Raw genomic sequence first — 24,789 nt, 5'->3', positions numbered from 1 at the left:
AGGAGAGTAAACATGATCAGATGTCTACTTAATAAATTTGCTGGACATGTCAAAGACAAACAAGAAATGGAGTAAGTCAGCTGACAATAGTAACTTCAAGGTGAGAGAGAGATGAAGATCTCAAATAAGGGTGTCATAAAGGTCTGTTATACAAAGAAAGGAATAGTTCTATCTTTGAACTCCAGAGATCAGAACAGGTTAATAAAGTCTCAAGAAAGGCAATTCTAGGTGAACAAAAACGATTTGAACTTGTTCAACACTGGCACAGCACCAGAAATGCTGGAGCAAAAACAATGACCACTCATTAAAAATGATGAAAAAGAGCCCTAACTGGTGAGGCTCAGTGGGTTGGGCATCATCCAGCAAAATGAAAGGTCGCTGGTTCGATTCCTGGTCTGGCTACATGTCTGGGTTGCTGGGTAAGGTCTCTGGTTAGGGCGTGTGAGAGGCAACTGATCAATGTTTCTCTCATACATTAACGTTTCTCTCCCTCTTTCTCTTCCCCTCCCCCCTCTCTAAAAATAAATAAATACTCTCAAGCGCCCCCTCCTCGGGACCTGGCCTGCAACGCATGTACCCTGAACAGGAATCGAACCAGCAACCCTTTGGTTCGTAGGCCAACACTCAATCCACTGAGCCACACCAGCCTAGGCAAATAATTTTTCTTTTAATGATGGAAAAGTTTATTTTCCACCTCAATTAAATCAATTAAAATTTTATTTCCAGTAGCTAAAAAGTTGGACTAGATGACTTCTAAATCCAACTTCCAGATTCCATGATTGAAAGTTTTTTAAAATCCTCACCCAAGGACATTTTTTCACTGCTTATAGAGAGAGAGGAAGGGAGAGACAGAAATATTGATGTGAGAGAGAAACACTGACTGGATTCCTCCATATTCCACTCCACCAGGAACAGAAACCGCAACTCTTCAGTTTACCAGACAACACTCCAGCCAACTGAGCCACACTGGCCAGGGCCAGATTCCATAGTTCTTCTAATCACTTACAAAGGTGGTTTTGTAAAGTCATTAATAAATTACTTACATTTGTAGAGACCTTTACAATTTTCAAAGTGTTTTCACATTGATTCTGTCACTTGATTTTTTCAAATGCCCTATGAGAGACAGGGCAGGTATCATTAGTCTCATTTTCACAGATAAAGAAACTAGGAAAAGCTAGTAAGTGCCTAGACTACAGCCAGGTTTTCTGACCCCTGGCTCTGTGCTTTCTCCTCACACAATTGCCTCCGGAATGTTGCCAGAGTTGAAAATCCATTCTGAGAAACCATCCCCCTTATTCACCTGTTCCAGTGTTTATTCTTAATATCAAGAAATTCTCTGCATGTCTCACATCCATTGTTCAGGAGCTTCAGCCTATTCTTTTGTCCCCTTCAAGGTGAATAAAAGCTAGTCATCTATCTTTATATAATGTTCCTTCATATCTGCATACTACAAAATGCCTGTCATTTCTTTACAATAAACTAATCAATCTCAATTTCTTGATTTTTTTTCACATAAATACTTTCCCTTAAACTAGGTTAAGTAATTTGATCCTTAATATAGTACTAGCCCCAGGAAGACAATAATCTCTGACAATGCACTTTCTATGCACTCCAACCTCTAATACTCGGATATCTATTAAAGAATACCTCTCCAATTAATTCACATCAATATTTACTGAGCACCTACTACGTAGCAAGGCATTGCTCCAGGAGCTAGGAACTCAGCAATGAACTAAACAGGCAAAATCTGTCTTCATAGTGCTTCCATTTTTACATGGGATAGAGTGGGCAAGTCAGATAAACTTAATGAAAAAGTATGCTACACAGACTCTTAGACTGTGATAAATGCTATGAAAAAATAAAAAGTGTAAGAAGAGGAGTATTGAATGGGGTAGTGACTTTTAAGATTTTATTTATTCATTTTTAGAGAAGAGAAGGAGAAAGAGAGGGAAAGAAATATCAGTGTGTGGTTGCCTCTTGAGCGTCCCCTACTGGGGACTTAGCCCACAACCCAAGCGTGTGCCCTGGCTGGGAACTGAACTGGTGACCCTTTGGTTGGCGGCCCACACTCAATCCACTGAGCCACACCAGTCAGGACTGAGATAGTAACTTTTAAATAGTATAGTCAGAATGGTCCTCACTGAGCAACTATAGTTTCTCCATGGTTTATCTGCTAGTTTCTGTGTAAGGGAGCAGTATAGCTTTTAATTACATAACAGCTTTTCTTAAAGGAAACTATAACTAATATAGGGTTCCCTCCCTCATTTTAAGTTTAACTCTTAAGCACTTGCACATTTAATAAAATGCAATTTGTCAGCTTGTTTTGAAGAGTGGAAATCTTGTTTCTGTAATGTAGAAATACTCTTTAAGCAATAATGCAACAAAGTAATGTAAGCCTGCACACAACCAAAGATTGCTGTTAGATTCCACTGTGACTTTGAAAAATACTAGCATTTCCCTGGTTGAGAGATGCAACTTTCCTAACTAGCTGTAGGGAGCCAAGAGATGAGCAGATGGAGACAGATGGGAGGGATGGAGAGATACAGTAGAGAACTTTAGAAAGCCATAAAGTTGATGTGCAGGCTGAAGTGGTATTAGCCTCTCACTTCTAGATGCACTAAAGAACAATCTCCCCAAAACATATTATAAATAACAAGGACAACACATTTCACTTGGGAAATTTGTTCAGCATGGAGTAGAGGCATAAATTAAAATAAAGCTTGCTGAAAAAGCAACTTGTTCGTCTTTATTTATTTTTAGTAACAAGGAAATATTTATTAGTACTTCATTACTCTTGTTCATATGCTTCTCCAGAGTGTGACCTTCACAGTAACAAGAGTGGTAGTATAAAGGTAATGTGTGACATGGACCCAACACCCACCATCATATGTGTAAACAGAATCCTAGGAAACACTTGTTGCTGGGAACCACAGACGGTGGGGCATTGCTTCTAAATGTATGCACTCCCGGGTTTATTTGGGCACTACCCAAGAAATTTGATTTTGTTATTAGTTGTATTCTTACTGTGTCCCTAGAAAAGACAACCACTCAACTCTTAATTTTTTTTTTTAATCCTCACCTGGGAATATGTTTATTGATTTTAGAGAGAGAGACAGAGAGAAACACTGATTAAGAGAAACATGGATTGGTTGCCTCCCTGACCAGGGATGGAATCAAACCCACAACCCAGGTATTTGCCCTGACTGGGAATCAAACCCGCAACCCTTTGGTATATACACAGGACTACTCTCCAACCAACCCAGCCATGGATTTTTAAGTCTGTTTTTTCACTGTTGCAATTTAATTTGGCCTCTGACTATGGAAATAGGCAAAGGACTTTTCTTAAAAGGTTCCTTTGGTCTCTCTAACACAGGAAAATGTTCTAACACAGTATCATACTCCAACTGCACCACACCTCACAGGGACTGAATAAAGCCTAAGTACTAAAGTCCTTTGTAAGGCACTTCAGTGAATGTACCATAACACCTGGCAGAACAGGTTAAAACCAAGATATGGATTCTTCATTAACCCATTGGTCCCACTTTCTGTTGAATGAAAGAGGTTCTGGAAGAGTAAGATAAGCAAAAGCCAAAGTAGTACCTTCAGAGCTAAAAAGTTAATGTCTTCACAATAGTAAAACCACTTTCAGCTGAATAGTCGGGTAATACAGAGGCCCATTCAGGAACTCAGGAAATGTGACTTTTCCATTGTTATATGGTGACCTGAGATAAGCTGCCTTTTAACTTCTGTAGTCTTGATACCCCTTTCATTTAAAAATAGACGTAAGTCCTATCTAGTAAGTAATTGATGAAATGCCAATGGTAGAAGTACTTCAGCTTCTCCCCTAAAGCAACAGGGATATTGGCTAGATCATTTCATTTCTCTAAGTGGCATAAAAATCTGATTTTTACTTAGATCAGCACCTGATCCTCAAAATCACTTTGCATGAGCAATTGGTCATGCAAACCTTGCGTTTTAAAACTGCTATAATAGGACCTGGCTGGTATAGCTCAGTGGATGGAGCACAGGCCTGTAAACCAAAGCATTGCCAGTTCAATTCCCAGTCAGGGCACTTGCCTGGGTTGCAGGCCAGGTCGTTGATGAGGGCCCCCAAGAGGCACACACACTGATGTTTCTCTCCCCCTCTTTCTCCCTCCCTTCCCCTCTCTCTAAAAATAAATATAAATAAATAAATCTTAAAAATAAAACTGCTATAATAGAGACATATGAAAGGATGCTCAGCATCACTAGCCATCAAAGAAATGCAAACCACAATGAGATACCACTTCACACCCATCAGAATGACCATCGTAAACAAATCAACAAACAACAACTGCTGGAGAGGTTGTGGAGAAAAGGGAACCCTAGTGCATTGTTGGTAGGAATGCAGACTGGTGTATCCATTGTGGAAAACAGTATGGAATTTCCTCAGAAAACTAAAAATGGAACTGCTTTTTTTAAAAAATATTGTATTTATTTATTTTTAGAGAGAGGGGAAGGGAAGGAGAAAGAAAGGGAAACATCAATTGTACTGTTGCCTCTCTCTCGGGCCCCCCCTAGTGGGGACCTGGCCTGCAATCCTGGTATGTGCCCTGACTGGGAATCGAACCTGCAACCCTTTCCTTCACAGTCAGTTGCTCAATCCACTAGGCCACACCACCCAGGACTGCAACTGCTTTTTGACCCAGTGGTTCCACTGCTGGGATCATACCCTAAGAATCCTGAAACACCAATTCAAAGGAAACTAGGCACCCCAATGTTCACAGCAGTGCTATTTACAATAATCAAGTGCTAGAAACAGCCAAGTGCCCATCAGTAAATGAGTGGATCAAAACACTGGTACATCTACACAATGTAACACTACGCAGAAGAATGAACTCCTATCCTTCCAACAGCCTGGATAGAACTGGAGAGTTATTATGCTAAGTGAAATAAGTGGTAAAAGACAAATACCATATGATCTTACCTATAAGTGGAACCTAATCAACAAAACAGCCCTGGCTGGTGTGGCTTAGTGGATTCAGTGTCAGCCTGTGAACCAAAAGGTCACCAGTTCAATTCCCAGTCAGGGCAAATGCCTGGGATTGCAGGCCAAATCACCAGTTGGGGGTGTGCGAGAGGCAACAGATCAATATATCTCTTACACATCAATGTCTCTCCCTCTCTTTCTTACTTCCTTCCCTCTCTCTAAATAAATAAATAAAATCTTAAACAACAACAACAACAACAAACACACAAGCGAGCAAAAAAGAACCAGGGACATGGAGAGAAAGAACAGACTGACAGTAACCAGAGGGGAGGGCAGAGAGGGATAATGAGGGAAAGAAGGGGAAGAGTCAAGTCCAGGAACATGTATAAAGGACCCATGGACAAAGACAATGGGGTGGGGATGGGGGGACCAGCATGGAGGTGAAGGACTGAATATGGGAGGTGGGGAGTGGGTAGGGGAGGGGAGGGTAATGGGGGGAAATGGGGACAATTGTAATTGAACAACAATAAAAAAATTTAAAAATAAAACTGCTATAATATTCAGCAGCTCTTCCACTAAAAAAAAAAAAAGCATGTAACATTTTCCCACTAAATAGCACTTAAAAGAAATCCTCAGCTTTGAATTTATAACTTACAGTACTTCTTTAATCACAATCTGACTTCTAAATAGATTTCATTTTGGCCAACAGCCCTCATCATTAGAGTACATACAGCCCAATGTTAGAAGAGGGGTTTGCTTGGGTAACAGTTCCTCTTTGGCTTGGCTATCTACAGCTCACGCACATGATGAATGATTTGCATATATTGTGGAGCCAGAAGATGCCAACAAAGAAGATATACCGGTCTCAAGAACTAGTTTATTTATGATTTTCTTGGAAGATCTCAATTATCCACAGGAACCCAGTGTAATTAGGTAACAAAGGTCAAGTAATAAAATATTAAATAAAACTGTCTCGAGGATACTAAACTGAACTTTTCTAGATCTGACACTGAGTTATTATAATACTTCTGATTACTAAGAAACTAACTGTAACTCAATCCTGTGGCTATCTTGCTTACTGAATGACCTTGGTCTCTTGAATGACCAAAGAAAACATCTCTAATCAGTTTGTTCAGCTAGAAAATCCCAGTTAAAAAGTAGAAAAAGTTAAAGCTATTGCTTAAAAATGTGGCCAAGGAATAACTTTACCTTTTACCTATACTTTGCCTGTATGCCCTTCTGCATGAATAATCAAGAACAGATTATATTTTCTGTTGAGGGACGAACCCTTAACTGGAGTTCTGCACCTATATTGGTAAAGACGCCCTCTGCCCTTTCCAGCTAGGCTGAAATTTAACAAACTCAGTCCTTGACTAAATTTGATCTGAACAGTCCGACACTCCCTCCCTGGGATCCTTCAGTACCAAATATAATAAAATTTCAACTTGGCCTTTCCTTTACATCTCTATCTTTTATTCCTCCTACACCTCATCCTGAACCTTCCTCCCTCTCTTGACTAATAATGGCATCTTGGTCTTTGGATTCCCTTCCCACGAGAAAAATAAAAACAGCTTCTCAAGGTAGAGAGAGGAAATTTTTAAATCATTTCAAATAAGGATCCTGAAAGGAATTCTTGAAGAAAAAAATAAATATATTAGAAATTCAGAGAAGGGAAGGATTTAGAGACTATGGCTCTGGGTGTGGCCTCCCTATCAAATCATTGTCTGAGTTATTTAGACATTCTTGGGGCATTAGTTTTTCCTACCTCAAAGAAAAGCTTAGACCACAAAGAGACTGCTTATTCAATTAACTGGATAAAAACTATTCCAAAAGTAAAAATATTTACATTAACAATGGAAATGATTGTTGGGCTAAAGAAACTCTTGTCTTAACCTTTGGTTTTGTTGTATTATTATACCCTATAAACCCACATTTAATTTCAGAGTACACTATGTATTCAAGATACCAAAGAATTCCTTTAAACTGGGATTAGGCTTTCTCTTTTTAAAATTTTACTCCCATATATATTTACAAATAATGAAATCCCTAATAAAAATTCTAAGATCTGGCCCTGCCTGCTTTGGCTTGGTTGGAGCACATCCCATAGCCCAAGGAGCCACGAGTTCTATTCCCAGTCAGGGCACATGCCTGGGCTGTGGGTTTGGTCCCTGGTCAGGCGCATGCAAGAGGCAACTGATAGATGTTTCTTTCTCACATCGCTGTTTCTCTCCCACTCTTTCTCCCTCCCTTCCCCTCTGAAAATAAATAAATAAAATCTTTAAAAAAAACCCAGCAAATGTACAAAAAGATGGGTTAAAAGTTTGTATCTAAAAGACAACTGTGTTTTGAATGGTTCTAACAATCCCATAATAACTGCAGTATAAAACGGGGTAATTAATTCAGTGGACTCTCCCTCTCACTGCCAGATTGAACAGCTCTAAGGATAATCTCCTTCACTCTCCCAAGGCTCAGTTGGAAGATTCATTATTTATGCCCTCAATTGTTTACTCTGTCCTATTTTTCTATCCATCCAGGCCCAAGGGCAGTTTTATCACTGGCCTGTTTCCAACTAACAATGAATGTGTTAGTTCACCGCCTTACTAGTTACAAAACCAAAGGTAATCAAACAGAGTGGCACCTTAATATTGGAGAGCAACCCCCTCACCACCACTACTACTTGATGCAGGAGAAATGTTAATGATAATGCTGATCCAGGTTACCAAAAGGTAAGTAGATGGATGAAGTGATCTCCCTAAATTGTTCCAGTCCTTTTTTTTTTTTTCCAGCCACTGAGCAACATAACATACATGCACATCCGAAAGGATTCTTAAAGGGCAGTATCATTAAGGCAGCTCTGGCCATCAGCAAGAGCAGACCTGTAAACTATTGAGGATTAAACTGATTGAGATGCACTTTGCCTAGCAACCATTCATTAGGAAGAGTTCAGTAATTCACCAGCAACCAATTCCAAGTCCTTATCTGGGTCATAAACAGATAACAGACTCCACCAAGTCCTCTACCCTCTGGATTCAGACTCACAGCAAACAACTTCCTCAAAAGATTCAGCTGCCAAGAGTCAACCCCTGGGACAGGGGGTTATGTTTAAACACACACAAAATATTGTCTCAGACATCTGACTGACAAAGCTAAACAGCTAAAATCTACCACCAGTGCATCTCCATATGAATGCATTCATCTCCTCTAAATAAATCTCTCATACAGCAGCAACATTCCCAGGTCTTTTTGCCTCTAATATGTTCTCACCTTGAGCAAGCTTTACCCAATTCCAAACCTGACAACACTCAAGCTGATTATTATGAGACTCAAACAAAGCCAAGGGCTCCATCTTGCCTTCACCTTCTCAAGGGGATCATTTTGTACTTCTTATGTGAATGGGGGATTGAGCTTGAGTCGCCCTTTAGGAAAAAACATAGGGCCCTTTTCCTTAACACATTCAAAGCTGTGTTTCACAAAAATAAGCAGAATGGATAAAAACAAGACTGCTAAGAAAATTAAATCAGCTACTTTATCCTCACAGCTGCACCATGTCCCCTCGCAAGTCACAGTTTCATGTTTTCTTGCAGGGGACTAAATCTAAGGATTTCCATCTCCCTTAAACGATATTTGGAGACCAGTGTAGATAGATATACGTATGATTAGTTCTATATATAGCCTTTTGTCTCCTGGGGAAAATTCTTTGGGGAAATCACTGTACCATGCAAAATACTGATTACAAAAATCAGTCAAGACAACAGAAATATTAAAAAATTAAGTGAGCAAAGTGCAATATAACTTTATAAAGCTGTACTAACTACTCATCCATGGGTAGGTGAAAGAAAAAACCACCTGGGATATCAAATAGGAAGACAACTTGTTTTCTGGTAAAAGCAAGATAAACTGGTGGTATATGCTTTAATATGGCCAACACATGTATTTTCTGTCATTTCCTCAGCTTGTTATAGCTTAGCCAAAATGCATTTCATTTTGTACTAGGTTAGCTATCAAAGCTTCAATCAGTGATTTTTAACAGTTCATTCTCAGTAACATCTGGGTGAGAGATCCTCTTTGCCTTTCAATTTAAACATTATTCATGGAGACTTATAAATGGAGTGGAATAAATGGGTAATGAAATAAAAACACCAAACCCAACAAAGGTTTACTGTGAATCTACTTTTTTGCATAATTCTATAAGAAGTCTACTTGAGAATTAAAAAAAAAAAGTATATTAAGTTTTCTGATCCCTATTAAGTTTCCACACCTAAGGTGGTCTCCTGTCTTGTCGTCTCTGTTCTTTATAATACTTGCTTTTACCCCAAACCACTCCTTATTGGTTAGAGATACAATAAATCAATGCAAAGGAAACAACACTAATTCAGCTAAAACTGTGAAACAGCTCCAGCGTATCAATTCTGTCAACACTGAACTCCAGTTAAAACAATCTCTGGAAACTGAACCTGGATTTCAAGAATGAACTCTCAATCACTTCAATTAATATTACCCAGGAATGCCCTTCTAGATGCTAGATAGGATGCAGCCCAATTCATGAATTGCTTAATAAAGCCAATTAGACCTTCCAAACATTTTTTTTAACTAAAGTGTTGCCAAAAAATTGATGTTTATCCCTTCTAGCATTCTAGCTAATCAACATTAACATAAATCTGGTCCAAACACCTTTGGTAAAAATGCCCAGTTAAAACAAGTTTACCACAAGGGAAAGGGGGTGGCACTGAGTGGAGGTAGGTAAAGGAGGAAAAACAAAAGACAACAGCATAAACAATAAAATACAGACAGATGAAAAGAATGATGCAGCTTTTTATCTGATTAACGTTTTCCCTGAATTCCAATCCACTTTTCTTCTCATAAAAAGGGTGGGTTGAAAATGGAATTAATTTAAGATGGTCTGTTAGGGTACACACCCGCCATCTTCTCAGATCACTGACCATTTGAATAAAGAGCCCATAAAGATTCAATCCCTGTCTCTGCTTATTGGGTCTGGTAGGTGACAGGCAGCACAAACATTGGCTTTTCCAGTTTCCTATTCTGGGGACTCTGCGCCTTTGGCACTCTCCGCCACTGTTTCAGGAACTGAAGGTATGACCCACCTTGACTCCAGGAGACCATAAGCAGTCTCACCTTTGTGAGACCTCAGGGGGTCTCAAGCAATCAAGATGGCATCTGAACCACTGTACTCCTGTGAAATGCCCACTACCCAGGACACAGATAAAGACCACCGCCCAGGGCACAGATGAAAGAATGTGGCAGCTTTTTATCTGATTAACTTTTCCCCTGAATTCCAAACCCCTTACCTATACATTTCTTCTCCTTACAAAAGAGGTTGGTTGAAAATGGAATTTAAGATGGTCTGTTAGGGTACAAACCCACCATCTTTTCAGATTGCCAGCCATCTGAATAAAGATTCCATAAAGATTAAAAAAATAATAATAAAATACAATTTAAAAAAAGTTTAAGGTGAAATTGCCACTCAACGCAGACATAGGTGCAACACACACACGCACACACCCTTTGTTTCTATTAAAAATTTGGGGTTTTCTATCAGTTGATAACTTTCCTCTCAATTGAAAACCTACGAAGAGGTTACTGACTTTTGCTGAAGATAAGCTGTGTCCTTCAGAAAGAAGGAACCCAAAAGTTGTAGAAGCAAAGGAACTCAAAACAGAAAAACAGAATTCAAATTGTAATGCTACAGACACTCAAATTCATAAAGTTGGGAGTGGGGGTTAAAAAAAATAAACGAATTAAAATTCATCTGGATACTTTTTAAAGTTTGGTTTTGGTTTTTGACGACCAAAACTAATTCCTCTGAAACCCTATGGATATAAGAAACAGACCGGTGGAAAAACAGATCAAGACTTTTAAGTTTCAGTAACAGCAAGGTAAGTTTGCTCGCTCTAACTAGGATTCTACAGCAGGGCTCAGTACCACACAAAACCGGTGAAAATGTACTCGAGAAGAGACTTAGCGGAGTTAATCGCTAACAACTATCAGGATTTCCTTTAGCCACCATTTGAAGGGGGCTCTCCTTCCTTCCACTAGCACCTTCTTCCTTTTCAGATAGTTTTTGATGATTAAGGCAGTCCCAAGCAGGAAAATGGTGAAGACAGTTTTAATAGACAAGATGTAGAACAGTTCCAAAAACCTACTCCTAGCCTTTTTTCCTTTCTTGCGGTTTACTGCGTCAGATGTCAATAAGAAAGGGCTCCTCTTTTCTTCTGTTATTTCACTACGCGACCGACATCGACGCATCAGTAAAAAGAGATGAGTCCTGAATCTCCTTACCCTGCTGCAGGGGTGAGATGAAGGAGGGAAAGAAGAATGAAGGGTAGAATTAGTAAATCAAAATAAACTGAAGGGATGTGGAGCTCTTACTTCACATTCCATTCCCCTCAAGGTTAAGTCGGCAGAAGTCGGGGTTGCATTAGAAAAAGCACACACACACACCTTGAGCCCGGGAGGAGAGGTGAGGTTCGCTCCGCAGCACTCGGTCGGGCTCCGGACTCCGCCCCGCCCGCCTGGGGCAGCTCAACTCTCCTTGCCCCGCCCCAAGAGAATGAAAGAGAAGGGGCTTATAGTGGTCCTGGCAGGGGGGCGGGCGAGGGGAGGCGTCTGCTCCGGGGGAGAGGCGGCTGGTCCGGGTGCCAGGCTCTCCGAGCGCAGCACTCCGCGGTGCGCCGACACCCCCTCCCCCAGCTTGCTGCCGCTAGCTCCCCTTCGCCGCCGGAAGCCAGCCCCGCCCCCTCAACTCCATCCCGGCCCTCTGCGATTCCCCCCCACTCCCGTCCTCAAGCCAATGGCGAGCCAGGAAGCCAGCAGAGCGACTCGCCAAGCAGCCAACTGGGGAGGCCCACTGGGAGGTCAGCCGCCGGGGATAGGCCAGTTACCCGCGGCCCCGGCCCCAGCGCGGCTCCTCTTTGTTAGAGCTGCCCCCATCTCTCTTGGCTTCCACTCCAAAGCCGGGAGCCTAGTAGCCCATAGCCGGGCCAGGTGATACCTCACCCCTTTTTCCACTCCTCTGCCTACCCTCTGCGTGGGTACTAAGAGAGACCCTCATCCAAGGCGGTACCTCCCAGAGTGCCTCAGATCTCCACAGCATTAGCCACTGGGAAACACTCAACAGTAAAAAGATGCTCCCCAGGCCGCTGTGCCTCGCCCTTCTTTTCTCAGACTAATCAACTGCACTCCTTCATAACCGTGAATAGATTTAGGTTTGCATATTAGATCAGCTGCATACATTAACCCACCCTGTCTGAAACTCCTGCTTCCCCTGCCATAGAAATTAAGGGATGGGGAGGGGGGCGGGCTTACAGGGAAGGTATGTGCCTGGAAGTTGGTGGTGGGAGGAGAGGGAATACATTAAATCATAAGCAAAAAAGAACACCAAAACACACACACACAGCTCCAACCCACCTCAGACACAAGACAACTACATCCAATTAAGCCCATGCTAACCGCTCCCTTAGCAGGTTTCAGTAAAACCAGGAAGCAACATCTTAAGTCTTGTTCAAGCCACACACCTAATAGAAAAAACTCTGCAACTGCCACGCCGCGGCATAAAACTGGCAGGTTGCATCAACACTTCAATTACTAATGCCAACGTTAGGGGCATAACACTGCTGGGATGTAATATGCTAAGGACTGTAGGATGTTTGCTTAGGCGCAGTGGGGCTCACTTAAGAAAAAAGTAAAGAGGGCTGAGGGAAGGCAAGCTATTACCTATAATGTCATTTCTGTCCACAGAATTCTGGCAACTAATATTACATATATCTAAATCACACTACAATACCACTTAGTTCCCCCAAGTGCTACTATAATTTAAAAAAACAAAAACAAAAACCTACTACAAAATATTTTAAATTTAAGTAGATATTTCTTATATAAAGGTTAGAGCATTTCATCTATATAACCTCTGACTTCTTGAAGATGGAAAGGGAGCTGAAAACATACGCATTTTAAAACCAGCTCATTTTTCTAAGCAAATTAAAAGATTCTGGTTTAAGATTTATTGAAGGAACTTCATTGATGTCTCATAGGCTAGCTTTTTTATCAGGGCCTACATGACGAGAACCAAGTGTGAAATTTTTTTTATTTTAAATTCTGCCCACAAAAGCCCGCCAGTTCAGCTAGCAGGTGTGTCCAGTCCATTCCCATCTTCTACTGACCTAAAATAAAAAATCTCAAGAGCACAAAGCAGTTACAACTCTCCACATCACTTAGCAATCCCCTGGCATTTTCCATACTAAAGTAAGTAAACAATACTACAAGAAGCTACTGTTTGTTTGTTTTTTAAAGATTTTATTTATTACTAGAGAGAGGAGAAGGGAGGGAGAAAGATAAAGAGAAAAACATTGATAGGTTGCTTATTATAAACGCCCTGACAGGGGACCAGACCAACCAGCAACCCAGGCATGTGCTCTGACAAGGAATTGAATGAGAGCCCTTTCACTTTGCAAGATGATGCCCAACTAACTGAGCCACACTGGTCAGGGCAATGATACTGTTTACAATAGCTTATTCCTGATGTCTATGGGAAACTTTTGCTTTAATATTTCTTGTTTACTGATTTGAGAGACAGAGAGCCATTTGTTGTTCTGCTTATTTATGCATTCATTGGTTGATTGTTGTATGTGCCCTGACCAGTAATGGAACCTGGAACCTCAACCTTGGCATATTAGGATGACGTTCTAACTAACTGAGCAATGCAGCCACAGCTAAGGAAACCTCTGAGGCAATACTTTCCCTCAAACTGTAGCCTTCTTGATAAAGACATTTTTTTTTTCTTTAAGGATTAAAATCTTCCAAGATCACTCATGCGTCAGGTAATTCACCAAGATATCAAAAACAAACAAGAGCCCTAGTTTAGTAGTTCAGTTGGTTGGAGCATCATCCTGATACACCAAGGTTGGGGGTTCAATTCCTGGTTAGGGCACACAACAATGAATGCATAAGTGGAACAACAAATAGATGTTTCTCCCCATCCCTCCCCTCCCCTGTCTCTAAAAACCAATAAATAAAAATTAAACAAACAATACTTGTCTTGCCATTATTATCACAAATGTAGTTGACAACTGGATAATTCAGACAACTTCGAATATCCTCTTTTAAAATATAAACGAGAAACTCTTAGGGGTTTTCAAATACCTTAACTGAAATTAAAAAGGCAAACATTTTTTGCCAAAAGTATCTATACCGTCCTCGAAACCACAGAGGAATTACAACTGTTTAAGAAAAAAAAAATCACGGCCCTGACCCAGTAGCTCAGTTGGTAAGAGTGTTTGTTCAGATATGCCAAGGCTGGAGGTTGCTTCCCAGGCCAGGGCACATACAAGAATTAACCAATGAATGCATACATAAGGGGAACAACAAACAAATCGATCTCTCTGTCAAATCAATAAATAAAAACTTTAAAAAGAAAAAATCACAAGAAACCCCAAAACATTTCCTCCTAAACAGGAATTCAAGTCCAATTTCTTTTCATGTCCCTCAATTGTACTCTTTCTGGATTACTAACACTACCCTAACAGAGATCCTTACCATATGTCTGTGGGGGCAACTGTAACTTATTTCCAGTCTTCGTTATTCGACATACCACTGCTTTCATCCTTTTGCTCTTAAGAACTACAAAAACAGTTCAATTTATTGCACATTTAGTAGGTGCAAGGCCCTGTGTCAATGCACACACACGCTTTATTATTTTATCACCATAATAAACCTATGAAATAGAAATCCCCCCCATTTTACAGATAAAGAAACTGAGGTCCAGAGAGGTTGAATTATCTGCTCTAGGTCACATAGCTGGTAAATGGAAAAGTCAGTATGAGAACTTGAGTTTTCTGGCTCCAAATCTAACACTCCTATCCACTAAGCTATATTATGGCTTGCTGGTGCCTATGTCATCCAGCCAAGTTTCCACTCTGTGGCTGTTATATATGGTCTGTAACCTGGCACTGGCAAATGTTATTAAACTTAACTCCCTACCTTTTCTCAGCAAGTTTTCCCCACACTAGAGAGACTGTTCTCCTTGCTCATTATCTGCGTACATGTTCATACATTTCTACTTTCTTGCCATGACTTGTAAAGTTATCACGATTCCATTTAAATCCTACCCATTCTGCAAGGTCCACCTTAAATTCCACCTCCCTTGTGGAGCCTTCTTTGATGTTGTCAGCAATGAATCCTTTTTTTTGAATCACTACTACACAATTTGATTCAATTTGATAGTTGTTCTGTTGTCTAATGTAATTTGTCTTCCTAAGTTAGACTGTAACTCAGAGCTAGTATTGTATTTACCTTTATTCTTCTCTCTTCCCAATTTTGCACAGTAAGGCATGCATAGTAACAGTCCTCAATAATTACCCTAGTAAACTTTATAGCAAAAGAATGGTACAAATCACTTAAATGACCCAAGTTCTCATTAATAGCCACCAAAGCTGAAATCATTAATAACTTCCTTAATTCATTTTTCAAGATAGAACAAATAAGGAAGTTCCTACTCTGCCACTAGTAAGTACTTAGCCACTCTGTGCTTCAACAGTATCACGGTCAAATTTATAGGAGGGGCTCCAAAAGGGTAACGTGTTGTGGGTTTTTTTGGTAATGTTTCTTGATCTGGGGACTAGTTATTGTACATAGGTAGTTCAATTTGTGAAAAATTCATTTAGCTATCCATTTATGTACACTTTTTCTGTATATATATTTCATCTCATTAAATTTTTAAAATACTGAAAAAAAAATTTTAAATACCAAGTTTCAGATTGTATTATAAAATAATCACACCCATTTTTTATTTTTATTTATTTTTTTAAAGATTTTATTTATTTACTTTTAGAGAGAGGGGAAGGGAGAAAGAGGGAGAGAAACATCAATGTGTGGCTGCCTCTCGCGTAACCCCCACTGGGGACCTGGCCTGCAACCCAGGCATGTGCCCTGACTGGGAATCGAACCAGCAACCCTTTGGTTTGCAGGCCCGCACTCAATCCACTGAGCTACACCAACCAGGGCCACATCCATTTTTTAAATTTTTATTTACTGATTTTTAGAGAGCGGAATGGAGTGGGAGAAGAGAGAGAAAGAGAGAAACATAAATTTGTTGTTCCACTTATTTATGCATTCACTGCTTCATTCTTGTATGTGCCCTGAATGAAGATCAAACCCTCAAAGTTGGAGTATTAAGACAATGCTCTAACCAACTAAGCTATCCGGCCAGGGCTCACATCTACTTTTAAGCACATATGAATATATATGTCCATAGGGTCCAACAAAATATCTGGATGTCTGTACGTATATATACCCCAATTGGTCAGCAGCAGTCGTTAACACAGAGAAGGAGGCGATCTCACCTCAATAAATTCAATAAAAAAGAAAGAAAAGGATAGGAGGGTTAGTTACTTTTAATATTTGGTTTTTTTTAAATATTTTATTTACTTATTTTTAGACATAGGAGAAGGGAGGGAGAAAGAGAGGGAAAGAAACATCAATGTGTGGTTGCCTCTCATACGTCTCCCACTGGGGACCTGGCCTACAACCCAGGCATGTGCCCTGACTGGGAATCGAACCAGCAACCCAAACAGCCTGCGCTCAATCCACTGAGCCACTCCAGCCAGGGCAATATTTGTTTTATTTGATCTTTTATTTATTATTATTATTTTAATCCTCACCCACAGATACGTTTATTGATTTTAGAGAGAGAAGAAGGAGGGCGGGGGGGGGGGCGGGAGGGAAAGGGAAACATCAAAGTGAGAGAGACACATCGATAGTTTGCCTCCTGTATGCACCCTGACCAGGGTTCAAGGGTGCAACCTAGGTATGTGCCCTGACTGAAGACCAAACCCAAAACCCTTTGGTGCACTGGACGATGCTCCAACCAACTGAGCCACCAGGGTCAGGTATTTGATCTTTAAAAAAATAAAAAACAGCCCTGGCTGGTGTGGCTCAGTGGACTGAGTGCAGGCCTGCGAACCAAAGGGTCAACAGATAGATTCCAGTCAGGGCACGTGCCTGGGTTGCCAGCCAGGTCCCCAGTAGAGGGCATGTGGGAATCAACCACACATTGATGTTTCTCTCTCTCTTTCCTTCTCTTCCCCTCTAAAAATAAATAAAATTTAAAAATAAAATAAAATTAAATTAAATTAAAAACATGCCCTGACTGGTGGCATCCTTCCGCAAAGCAAAGGTCACTGGTTCGATTCCAGGTCAGGGCACATATCTGGGTTGCGAGCCTGCTCCAAGAAGCAATTAATCAATGTTTCCCTCTAACATCGATGTTTCTTTCCTCTCTCTCCCTCCCTTCCTCTCTCTCTAAAAATAAATAAGCCTTTTAAATCTTTTCAAAAAATAAAAAGGCATTTCCTCCATAAAGCCCTGCTATGTGACATTTTACAAAATTCAAATACCTATGAGACAGAACACAAACTTTAATAAGAAACCTTATTATTCACTAGACTTATGGGAACAGAAGGTCTGAAAAAAACAAGTGTTAAAGTTAAAAAAAAAAAAAAGGCAGTGCCCTGGCTGATATGTCTCAGTGGTTTGAGCCCCAGCCTGCAAACCAAAAGGTCACCAGCTCAATTCCCAGTCAGGGGGTGTGCGAGAGGCAAATGATCTGTGTGTCTCTCACATATTGATGTTTCTCTCCCTTTCTTTTTTTTTAAAATCTTTTTAAAAGATTTTACTTATTTTTAGAGAGAGGGGAAGGGAGGGAGCAAGAGAAGGAGAAAAATATTAATGTATGGTTCCTCTCACGTAGCCCTCACTGGGGACCTGGCCTGCAACCCAGGCATGTGCCCTGACTGGGAATCGAACCAGCGACCCAAACAGCCTGCGCTCAATCCACTGAGCTACACCAGCCAGGGCTTTCTCTCCCTTTCTTTCTCCCTCCCGTCCCCTCTCTCCAAAAGTAAATAAAGAATATCTTTTAAAAAGCAAAACATTTTAAAAGGTAATGCCTTGAACTATTATTTCAATGTAGCGCGGTATCAATAGCTTTTTTTTAAAACTAGCTGCACTTTCTCTTTCAGACACTAGAGGGAAGTGTAAAATTTATTTACCGTATATTTGAGAGTTCTATTTATTCATTTATTCACCCACATCACCTCATATTTATTGCATGCCTATATATCAGGAATTCTACTAGACCCCAGAGACCAAAAAAAACAAAAAACAAAAAAAACAAAGAAAAGAAAAAATCTCTAGTCCCTGACTTTAAGGCACTTAGTCCAGTGAAAGGGGACACACCAGTTAAAAAAGGAAAGAAAAAAGCCCTGGCAGGGTAGCTCAGTTAGAGTATCTTCCTGAAATGCCAAGGTTGCGGGTTTGATCTCTGGTTTGGGCACATAGAAGAGGCAACCAATGAATGAATGCATGGATGAGTAGAACAACAAATTAATGTTTCTCTCTCTCTCACCCTGTCTCTAAAATCAATCAAAAATTTTCTTAAAGGTAAACTACAACAAAGAATGCACATGGGAACCAAGCCCCAGCTTTTGCAAGGCTGAATTTGGGAAAGGAAAAAAAAAAGAAGCATTTCTGGCAGAAGGAGAAAAATTCCTATGTCCATATAATTCACACTAGACACACCAGCTTATCCAAACTGGCTTATTCTATTAACTATCTCCCCTGACTTAATCTAAATGAAAATAACCTATACCTTGAAGATATCTTTAAACTGTTACCTATAGAAAATAGAAGCATAAGGCCTTAATGAGTGTGGAAGATTTGCTAAAATGTGTAGTTGGTTAGATTTCAATATCAATTGCACACAGTGTAAAAGGCATGGAGGGTAGCACACAAATGGAGTTAAGACTGCTTACAATTCTTGAAATTGGGATAAATTATGCTACACCCATCTGAAAAGAATGTGTCAAGGGTAAATGAATAAATAGAACTTTCCTAAATGTACTCTGCCATATCCAAATAAAGTTTCCAAGTTAAGAAAGAAAGTACTCTGGCAATTAGCTTTCACTCTTGCCTTTGAAAAGCCTCTGTAAAGAGACATGGTAGTTGGCAAATCATTTCCATACCTAAATAATACAAGCCTACATAGGAAAGAGTAAGACTTTAACTGATAAACTAGAATTAAAGCTCCAATTCACCATAAGGGCCATGGAAACATTTGTGTGGTGTCTTTTTCCATAACCCTCAAATGATTGTTGTGTTATTTGCTATGGTTTGAGATGTTTGAATTGTGCATGTTGGGTGTGGGGAGTTGGAGAGAAGGGATGAGTTGTTAATTTCTCATATTGATGGGTAGCACATGGTAGAAAAACTAAAAGCCAACATCCTAAAAAAGTTTCATACACACACACATACACAAAATGAGACAGCAAACTTGTGAATCGAGCATGATCTGGCATCTTTAAATGCAGAGCCAATTCTCTTCTAGTGCCAAAGCCAATGGCTTCTGTAGATAAATGGCACAGTTCCTGAAAAAGCCCTGGACGCTGTTTCCCCACAATCCTATAATCTGTCAGAAGACAGAAACAAAAAGAAGGCTTTGCCAGCCGGAAAAAGCAAATTATAACCAATACAGAGCCAACACTTTTACTTCAAACAGAAGGAGCTTTTCTATGCATCTTTGGAAGGAGGGAAACAAAAGAAGCTTACCACTGCTCAGATAACCAAGGCAAACATTTTATGCAAATACCACCTTGGATAAGCATTTGACAATTACCTGCTTTCTCACTTCTTCATAGCCCTAAAGAATATTGCAACATTTATGAAAAAGAGTTGATAGCCACAAAATACAAAGAAATTCAGCAAGGCAATAAAAAAGAGGACAAATGTCCTAACTGGTATGACTCAGTGTGTTAAGAATCAATTGGTCCGAAAACCAAAAGGTTGGGTGTTTGATCCCCTGTCAAGAGTACCTGCCTGGGTTGCAGGCTTGATCCCAGGTCAGGGTGTATAGGTACAGGTGGCAACCCATTGATGTTTCTCTCTCACATGGATGTTTCTCTGTCAGTGTTTCTCTCTCTCCCTCTCCCTCCTTTCCTTTCTAAAATCACTAAACATATCCTTGGGTGAGGATTAAAGAAAAATACATAAGGTTAAATATTACATATTTTCCACATTGTTAGGAAGTGGTGGAAAGTGCTTTCCTCCATACAGTCCTACAGGTATTTTTTCACTTGATAGTAACGCCAACTGTAATCTTCCAGAGAAACCTGGCTATTAATGAACAAAACAAAAATAGATAAGGGTGCTTAAAATCATCATGTTGTATACTTTAAATATCTTACTATTTTGTCAATTATACTAAATACGCTGAAAATGTTGCATGTTTTCTTCCATTTTCAATATTAAAATGGCTGTACAAAAATTCACCAGTTTGGTAAGGTTTATTTTTTAATGCACGCTGATATGACAGCTGTCACAATACAATCTAACAAAGTTATTTAGAATAAAGTTAAAGACAACTATGCACTACGTGAGCCATCATAAGGAAAAAAACGTAACAGACTTTTTGGCCAACCCAAAATAAAATGATTGCTCGCTTTGGCAGCACATACACTAAAATTAAGATGATACAAAGAAGATTAGCATTTCCTCTGAGCAAGGATGACATGCAAAGTGTGTGTGTGTGTGTGTATAAATAAAATGAAACTTTACCTATGAACATAAAACAGCTGAAGCTGATCCCTCAGTCTACAAGGAACATGGCAGATAATGGAAGCAAATAACAAAGTCTAAATACAACCACAGAAGTAAAGCACTTCCAAAAAAGTAAGTTTACTCAACTATCTCTGCTGTGGAAGCCACCATGTGGAAGCAGGCCATTCAAGGATCCCTTTATCACCAAATGCAAAAGAAAAGCAAATAATGCCTGGGTGATGCAAAAGCAAGTAGTGTTCCCATCAAAGAGGAAAAGAAACCTAAGCCTTTTGGTCCTTGATACAAACAGATAATGGATTGTAAAAGAACTTAAATTCCAGAAAAAAAGATTCAGTTCCAACCTATGTAAAGCTAAAATCTCTATGTCACTTTGTTCTAAAGTTAGTAATACACAGGTCCCTATTGAAAAAACAACACACAAGATTGCAACTGAGCTGTCAGCAAAGTTGAACTTATGAGCATGTCAGCAGACTATCGCTTAACCATTTCAGTTTTCCCCTATCGAAAGAACCACATTCCAGTTTTCCTCTGTTGGGTTTTTTTTTTTTTAGATTATTTATTTACGTATTTATTTTTAGACAGAGGGGAAGGGAGGTAGAGAATGAGAAAAATATCAGTGTGTGGCTGCCTCTCGTGAGCCTCCTACTGGGGACCTGGTCCACAACCCAGGCATGTGCCCTGACTGGGAATCAAACCAGGGACCCTATGGTTCACAGGCCAGCACTCAACCCACTGAGCCACACCAGCCAGGGCCAATTTTCCTCTATTGTTAATGCCACTTTAGAAGCTGAGGAAAATTTAGTTCATCAAATTAAAATTTCAAGCATTTTCTAAGTATATGATATTACCCATTCTATATTTAGCCTCAGGTATGCAACAAGAAGTGCTAACTTTGCCTGAAATGGTACCATGTTCCTCCTCAAAGCCTAACTGCAGCCATCACCTCAGCATCTATTTGGTGTCACCTAAAATAAATTAAAAGGCTTTTTCTATGCTTTTTTGTAAGTGGTTCTATTGATTGGCTATGATGCTTCAAATATAGATAATAAATCATCCCCACCATACATCATAACTGGCATAATGAAGACCAAAAGGCCAAGATGCTAAAAACTCTAGTGATTCCAATCCTTCTAAGTGATATTATTTCTTTTTTTTTAATTTAATTTTATTTTTAGAGAGAGGGGAAGGGAGGGAGAAAGAGAAGGAGAGAAACATTAAATGGTTGCCTTTCACATGCCCCCAATTGGGACCCAGCCTGCAAATCAAGCGTGTGTCCAAAGTGATATTATTAAAAAAACCTTTGGAAGTATTCTAATAAAAAATTGTTTCATTGTGGTTCCATAACTGTTACATTCTAAAAATGAGGACAGGAATATCTTTTCCCAAATCCTGAACTATGTTTATAAAAAGATACCACCTTTCTCATAGCCCCGGCTGGTGTGGCTCAGTGGATTGAGCGCTGACCTGTGAACCAAAGGGTCGCCAGTTCAATTCCCAGTCAGGGCACATGCCTGGGATTGTGGGCCAGGTTCCCTGGTGTGGGGTGTGCAAGAGGCAACCAACATTGATGTTTCTCTCCCTTTCTTTCTCCCTCCCATTCTCCCTCCCTTCTCCTCTGTCTGAAAATAAAATATTTTTTTTAAAAAGATATCACCTTTCTCAAAAGGAACTTAAGGCCTCTAAGAGACTGCATGTTGCTAATTTTCACAACATCCCAATAAAGAACTATTATTTAGCATTTATATCACACTTGCCAAAGTGTTTTACAATTATTTTCATTAGTAGTCATGCCTCACAACCACTCACTGAGCTAAACTGGCCCTGTTATGCTCATTTGACTGCTGAGAAAACTGATGTATCTATCATAAGGCCAAGGTCAAGCCGGTCTGCTTTTCCAAACCAGACACTTGACTCTTAAAATCAGTCTCATTCATTCATCATTGTGCGTATATTGCTTATAACCCTACTTAAAGTAGGTTTTAGAGAACTTACAGAAATCCACCTAAAATGATGGTACTAAAACATTAAAATATTTTAACACTTTGACAAAAATATGTAACACATTTAGGATTGGATGGAAAAAAAGGAGACTGATGAGACTAAGATGATATAGGAGGTAAGAGAAAAACCCAGAGTGGACAATATCACAGTTTAAAGAAGCAGAGAGGCAAAATAAACTAAGGCCTGAAAAGCATCATCTGGGTTGATAATTAGGTCATTGAGCAGAGCAATTTCACTTGAGTGGTGGAATCAAAATCAAATTACATGCTTGAGGAAAAAATAGGCTGTGAGAGAGTGAAGAGAGCAGGGGGAAGAGTACTTTTATGAACAGAAGAGAAATGAGCAGTAATGGGGGGTTTGGGTAGGGGCAGAGAGTTGGGCAAAAACAAATAAAGAGAAAGACTGAAGATTCCGATAAAAGAGAAATAGTGATACAACAAGGTCACAGAGAGACAAACAGTATAGCAAGAAAGGAAAGGCCAATGTGAATATGAATATAGTAAACTCTCTAAGTGTAGAAGAAAAGTAAAATTTCCACTTGATAGCCTTTGAGAAAAAAGTGGGAGAGAATCCTTTAATTAAAGGATTAGAGATCAACTGAAATAACAATTTACCAAGAACAGATACATATTTAAGTGAGACACAGAAGTCTAAACAGACACCCAACAATTCCCCACTAACAGAAATGATCTTATTTTACTAAATAAAAGTCGTTACTTAGAAATTTGAGAACTGGTAGAAAATCAGAGTATTTAGGTTAGAGATATAATCCAGAAACACTAGCAAATAATTCAAATTGCCTCTCATGAGAAAGTAGTAGGGAGAAGCAGATGGATGCCAACCAGAGGGGAAAATGCTGTTAATCAATATTGAACCTGGTCCAGATGTCTAAAAGTCACAGCCAATTTTCTCAATGTCTTCCCAAATCTGAAAATCCAGATTCACCTGGAATCTGTAATACACAGCCTCCAAGGATATTAAGGATGTCTCACGCCACAATATTCTGAATGTCTAAACTTCAGTCCATTAAGTAATCTCTGGGAGAACAGGCAGCTTGGCTAGACTTTGGATGAGATCCACATATCCTCCAGTTAACTTGATAAATCTCACTAGTGAATACTGTCTTACACACTGAAGTGCAGAACATATCTTTAGGTAACACAGTAGTATCCTAGGAGAGGAAGAAGAGAGTAGGGAAGAAAAGCTAAGTAACACAACACCTGGCAATAAGCAAGCTTAACGACTAAAGTAGAAAGCAACTGCCCTGGCCAGCTAGCTCACTTGGTTAGATCGGTGTCCCCATATACCACAGTTGTGGGTTCAATCCCTATCAGGGCACATAAAAGAACCAACTAATGAATGCACCAGTAAGTGGAACAACAAATCAATGTCTTTTTTCTCTCTTTCTCTCTCAAATCAATAATTTTTTTTAAAAACTGGCAATGCAGTCTTGAAATCTTACAAATCAGAGGAGACAAATGCATTTCAAAATAAAATAAAGAAATTCTAAGGATCCAATTTCCACTCAGAGACTTTTTACTATGTATCTGTTAAATCATTTAAAATATATCCAGCCCTGGTAAATGTGGCTCACTGTAACCACACTGGTTGGAGCGTCATCCTGTAACCAAAAGGTTATGGACTGAATTCCCAATCAGGGCGCATGCCTGGGTTGTGGGTTCCGTCCCCAGTCTGGGCACCTATGATCCCTGGTTCAGCACACACAGAAGGCAACCAATCGATGCTTCTCTCTTGCATCAGTTTCTCTCCCTCCTTTCCTCTCTCTCTAAAAAGCAGTGAGGATTAACCCCCCCCAAAATAAAATTAAGTTAAAAATTCAAATATTTTAGGAAATTATATTTATGGAAGTCTTCTTTAAAGTCTCCCTCTTCTATCCTCAGACTTTTTAAAAAAAAAAACTTTACACAGTAAAATTCATTTTTCAGTGTTCAGTTCTAAAAGTTCTCATAAATGCATTAAGTTGTGTAACCACAATCACGATACAGAACAGTACCATCGCACCCCCCAAAAAAATTTCCTCATGCTACCCCTTTGTAGTCAAACACTCCCCTTACCTTTAACTGGAGGCAATCATTGATCTGTTCTTCACTGTCCCTACAGTTTTGAGTTTTCCAGACGTCATATCAAATCAATCATGTAGTGAGTAGCCTTTTGAGTTTGGTTTCTTTCACTTA

At 39.7% G+C, this 24,789-nt stretch overlaps 1 protein-coding gene and 1 non-coding gene across 6 annotated transcripts in view; one reads left to right on the top strand and one right to left on the bottom strand.

Annotated features, from left to right (window-relative positions):
- FAM222B (family with sequence similarity 222 member B) overlaps positions 1–24,789 on the bottom strand; it is a 65,945-nt gene that overhangs the window by 29,341 nt on the left and 11,815 nt on the right. Inside the window, exons 1-2 of one of the 5 annotated variants that reach the window (XM_053910908.1) lie at positions 11,429–11,667; positions 1,044–1,113 (exon numbers count right to left, since the gene is read on the bottom strand). The exons of 2 other annotated variants lie outside the window; for them this stretch is intronic. The gene's annotated coding sequence lies outside the window, so the exon portion shown is untranslated. Of the gene's footprint in view, positions 1–1,043; positions 1,114–11,428; positions 11,720–24,789 lie in introns of those variants that run through there. 2 more of the 5 variants (XM_053910909.1, XM_071219322.1) reach the window with 2 other exon arrangements.
- LOC112308979 (U6 spliceosomal RNA) lies at positions 20,468–20,575 on the top strand. Its single transcript, XR_002975188.2, has one exon. It is a non-coding gene; the product is annotated as a U6 spliceosomal RNA (small nuclear RNA).

The sequence above is a fragment of the Desmodus rotundus genome, chromosome 9 (genome assembly GCF_022682495.2).
Source record: "Desmodus rotundus isolate HL8 chromosome 9, HLdesRot8A.1, whole genome shotgun sequence".
Lineage (NCBI taxonomy): Eukaryota > Metazoa > Chordata > Mammalia > Chiroptera > Phyllostomidae > Desmodus > Desmodus rotundus.
Note: the sequence above shows the minus strand (reverse complement) of the source record. Positions and strands in the feature narration are given on the sequence as shown.